This window comes from Arachis ipaensis, chromosome B01 (genome assembly GCF_000816755.2).
Source record: "Arachis ipaensis cultivar K30076 chromosome B01, Araip1.1, whole genome shotgun sequence".
Lineage (NCBI taxonomy): Eukaryota > Viridiplantae > Streptophyta > Magnoliopsida > Fabales > Fabaceae > Arachis > Arachis ipaensis.
In genome coordinates, this window is record NC_029785.2 from 62,643,534 (window position 1) to 62,648,208 (window position 4,675).

The window sequence follows — 4,675 nt, forward strand, 5'->3', positions numbered from 1 at the left end:
CGGAAACAAGCCACTGCTGTCTCGCTCCCATGGGTACCAGTACACGCGTACCCCATCACGGTGACCAGGCATAGTGACTGGTTAGTTGCAGGGGATGGACCCGACGCTGGGCGCGCTGCAACGGATGCTGGTGACGTTGCAACGGATGCTGGGGGCGTTGCAACGGAAGCTGGGGGCGTTGCAACGTTGGCTGGGGGCGTTGCAACGGAGGCAGGTCGCATTGCAACGGATGCTGGGGTCGTTGCAACGGATGCTGCGCGCATTGCAACGTTGGCTGGGGGCGTTGCAGCGGAGGCAGGTCGCGTTGCAACGGATGCTGGTGACGTTGCAACGGAGGCTGGGCGCGTTGCAACGGATGCTGGGGACGTTGCAACGGAGGCAGGGCGCGTCGCAACGTTGGCTGGGGGCGTTGCAACGTTGGCTGGAGGCGTTGCAACGGAGGCAGGGTGCGTTGCAACGTTGGCCGGTGACGTTGCAACGGAAGCTGGGGGCATTGCAACGTTGGCTGGGGGCGTTGCAACGGATGCTGAGCGCGTTGCAACATTGGCTGGTGACGTTGCAACGGATGCTGGTGACGTTGCAACAGAGGCAGGGCGCGTTGCAACGTTGGCTGGGGGCGTTGCAACGGAGGCAGGTCGCGTTGCCACGGTTGCTGGTGACGTTGCAACGGAGGCAGGGCGCGTTGCAACGGATGCTGGTGACGTTGCAACAGAGGCAGGGCGCGTTGCAACGTTGGCTGGGAGCGTTGCAACGGAGGCAGGGCGCGTTGCAATGGATGCTGGTGACGTTGCAAAGTTGGCTGGGGGCGTCGCAAAGGAGGCAGGTCGTGTTGCCACGGTTGCTGGTGACGTTGCAACGGAGGCAGGGCGCGTTGCAACGGATGCTGGTGACGTTGCAACGGAGGCAGGGCGCATTGCAACGTTGGCTGGGGGCGTTGCAACGGATGCTGGGGGCGTTGCAACGGATGCTGGGCGCGTTGCAACGGAGGCAGGTCGCGTTGCAACGGATGCTGGGGGCGGTGCAACGTTGGCCGGGCGCGTCGCAACGGATGCTGGTGACGTTGCAACGGAGGCAGGGCGCATTGCAACGTTGGCTGGGGGCAGTGCAACGGATGCTGGGGGCGGTGCAACGTTGGCCGGGCGCGTCGCAACGGATGCTGGTGACGTTGCAACGGAGGCAGGGCGCATTGCAACGTTGGCTGGGGGCAGTGCAACGGATGCTGGGGGCGGTGCAACGTTGGCCGGGCGCGTCGCAACGGATGCTGGTGACGTTGCAACGGAGGCAGGGCGCATTGCAACGTTGGCTGGGGGCAGTGCAACGGATGCTGGGGGCGGTGCAACGTTGGCCGGGCGCGTCGCAACGGATGCTGGTGACGTTGCAACGGAGGCAGGGCGCATTGCAACGTTGGCTGGGGGCAGTGCAACGGATGCTGGGGGCGGTGCAACGTTGGCCGGGCGCGTCGCAACGGATGCTGGTGACGTTGCAACGGAGGCAGGGCGCATTGCAACGTTGGCTGGGGGCAGTGCAACGGATGCTGGGGGCGGTGCAACGTTGGCCGGGCGCGTCGCAACGGATGCTGGTGACGTTGCAACGGAGGCAGGGCGCATTGCAACGTTGGCTGGGGGCATTGCAACGGATGCTGGGTTAGGTGCATCGTTGGCTGGTTTCGTTGCAACGGAGGCACCCGCCGTTGCAACGATGGCTCGGAGCGTTTCAACGGAGGAGCCAAATTTTCATATCTCAGAATTGGCTCGTGCATTTTTCGTGAAATTTTGAGGGAACCTTGGTAATATTATGTGAAGGCTGCACACAAAAATCCAGGTAAAAAATCGCACGTTTGCTCCGTTTTTCATTTTTTTTGAATTTCCGGCTTTCCGGGCGGTAAAAAAATCGTCAAAAAAAATCCACACGGTGTAAATTCACCAAATTTTGAGGATGGAAAGATCTTATTTTTCTAGAAGTTGTTGCAAAAAACGGCGTCAAAATTCGACCTCTAGAGCACTTTCCTTGAGTATGTCTCCTCACGGAAAAGGATGTCTACCCGTGGCACTTTGATAATGGCTCGGCAGCCTATTATAGGGGGAGGGGTGTCGTGCTGCTGAAACTCGAGTTGCCCAAAGGCTTGCTGGGCGCAATGCCAGCAAGATGCACGTTGCCTTGCCATCCCCTAGGCACACTAGCAAGCACGTTGTGGTTGTGGTGTGCCGCCGGGGTCCCCGCCCCGGGTCCAAGGTTGAGCACGGGCGTCTGGCTGTGGTGAACCCCGATCACCGAAGGACCAACAAGAAGGGAAACACGTCCGTGCACGGCCCACCTAGGCACCACCTAGGGAGCATGGCGTGGTGGAGTTGTGCCTTGGGCACACCCTCGGGGTAACACCTTGTGCTCGGCCCAGGACTAGGGGGATCATCCCAAGTCCGAGCACGACGTGGGAACGGCGGGAGGCCTGTTCGCCCCCGCGAGGGGCAACGCGGCTTGCGCAGCCCAACGCTTGGCCAGGCCTAGTGTGGCGCACGACGCGGATGATAGATATGCGTGCGGCAGCGGGTGTCGTGGGCAGGGGGCAACGCGACGTGCTCGTCCCAGCACTTTAAGGGGGCACGTTGCGGAAGACGGTTACCTGTTCGTGTCCACTCCCAAGGGGCAACGTGTCGTGCTCGCCCTACGTCTAGGGTCGACGTACGACGGTGCCAGATGCGGTGTGGGTTGGGCGTGTTGCTTAAGACGGTGTGGCTGTTCGGCTATCGCCCGAAGCACCTCACGCATCTGGCTGTCCTTTGAATGTTCTTCGTCGCTTCCCCCGAACCCTGCCCAGTGGCGCTGACTCGGCTACCTCGTGCGCTTCCGCTTGCCTGCACGCGCCTAGGCGTGCGGGGCGCGGTTCGTCCGGGCGTGCTGTGTTTGCGGACCGTGGTGGCGGATGAGCGGTGTGTGGGTTGTGCGTGTGGCTTTATCTAGACGGTGCAGCTGTTCGGTTATTGTCCGAAGCGCCTGACACTTCGGGCTGTCCCTCGAGTCTCCTTCGTCCCTTCCTTTGAAACCTGCCCAGCGGCGTTGGCTCGGCCCTCCCGTATGCTTCCGCTTGCCTGCACGCGCCTAGGCGTGCGGGGCGCGGTTCGTCCGGGTGTGCTGTGTTTGCGGATGAGCGGTGTGTGGGTTGTGCGTGTGGCTTTATCTAGACGGTGCAGCTGTTCGGTTATCATCCGAAGCGCCTTACGCTTCGGGCTGTCCCTCAAGTCTCTTTTGTCCCTTCCCTTGAAACCTGCCCAGCGGCATTGGCTCGGCCCTCCCGTATGCTTCCGCTTGCCTGCACGCGTCTTGGCGTGCGGGGTGCAGTTCGTCTGGGAGTGCTGGGTTTGCGGACCGTGTTGGCGGATGAGTGGTGTGTGGATCTTGAGTGCTGTCTGGCTCCTTGCCTCGCGCAACGAACGGGCGCACCGGATCCTCTCCATGTGTGGGCTCGAGCTACCGTGCTCGTTCCACTGTTGTGCGGCTCCTGTGTTTCCTATCCCGTGGTGTGGTATCCCTGCCTTGCCCCAACCTTTCCTCTCTGGAGTCCCCTAGTGGGATTGCCGGGGGAGTTCCAAGACACGCCCGTGGTCCTACCCGTCTCGGGGCTCTGCGCGGCAACGGTGGTCTGCGTGCGCGTTCTGTTCTCGTTGGTGCGGTGCACGCGGTTGGGATGGGGTCTTAGATCCCCGTCTGTCCCTCAGATGATTCGGTTTCTCAGAAAGACGTTTCTTGCACTCTAAGTTTCTGCCATTTAATTTCTTGTTCTTTACATTTCAGCAATTTATTTCTTGTTCTCTTTACTTCAATGCAATTTAATTCTGCAAGTCACAAAACTATCAACCAAATCTTGATTCGCTTGACTAAATCAACCACTAAACTAAAATTGCTCAATCCTTCAATCCTTGTGGGATCGACCTCACTCCCGTGAGTTTTTATTACTTGATGCGACCCGGTGCACTTGCCGGTTAGATTTGTGTGTTTTGGGAGAGATTCATTTTTCACCAAAATATCTCATCAAGTTTTTGGCGCCGTTGCCGGGGATTGATTAGATTGACAATGATTAAGTGAGGTGGTGATCTAGATCAAGCATTTTTTTCTTTAATTTTTGATTAACCCACTAACTGTTTGATTTTTTGCTTAAACTAACTAACACTTCAATCTGGCAGTAAATTGAAGTATCACTGGTTTTGAGCATTTCTCATGCTCTGCTTGTATGTCAGGTACAAGAAGAACTATACCCAATTTTCATGAACAAGACGAAAGAACTCTCAGGAGGTTAAGAAGAGCTGAAAGAGGGAAAAATATTGTTGGAGAAGAGGAATCAGACGAAGAATTCCAAGAGATGGAGGAACATTTAACCAATCCACCAGGTGGAGAAGACAACAACAATGGCAACCCACCCCAAAGGAGAGTTTTGGCTTCCTATACCTTTGCAAATCCTAGACATTGTGGGAGCAGCATCTTGGCTTCAAATGTCAATGCTAACAATTTTGAACTCAAGCCACAACTCATCACTTTGGTTCAGAACAATTGCTCTTTTGGTGGAGGACCACTTGAGGACCCACACCAACATTTGTCCACTTTCTTGAGGATATGCAACACTGTTAAAACTAATGGAGTGCCCCCTGACAGTTACAAACTGATGCTATTCCCATTTTCTCTC

The 4,675-nt window shown here is 57.2% G+C and overlaps 1 protein-coding gene and 3 long non-coding RNA genes across 4 annotated transcripts in view; 2 read left to right on the forward strand and 2 right to left on the reverse strand.

Moving 5' to 3' along the window:
- The window catches only part of LOC110271348, a 12,506-nt gene extending 11,698 nt beyond the window's left edge, over positions 1 to 808 (forward strand). Inside the window, exons 2-3 of the long non-coding RNA XR_002362001.1 lie at positions 593 to 648; positions 796 to 808. This is a non-coding gene — a long non-coding RNA (uncharacterized LOC110271348). The remainder of the gene's footprint in view (positions 1 to 592; positions 649 to 795) is intronic.
- Positions 1 to 4,675, reverse strand: part of LOC110266058 — a gene marked incomplete at its 5' end in the record, with an annotated part of 41,673 nt that overhangs the window by 14,811 nt on the left and 22,187 nt on the right. The gene's annotated exons all lie outside the window — the stretch shown is intronic.
- Positions 916 to 1,719, forward strand: LOC110271349. The gene is made up of 2 exons (XR_002362002.1): positions 916 to 1,018; positions 1,649 to 1,719. It is a non-coding gene; the product is annotated as an uncharacterized LOC110271349 (long non-coding RNA).
- Positions 2,098 to 3,142, reverse strand: LOC110271346. Its single transcript, XR_002361999.1, has 3 exons — positions 3,042 to 3,142; positions 2,649 to 2,807; positions 2,098 to 2,366 (listed from the first exon to the last, which is right to left on the reverse strand). It is a non-coding gene; the product is annotated as an uncharacterized LOC110271346 (long non-coding RNA).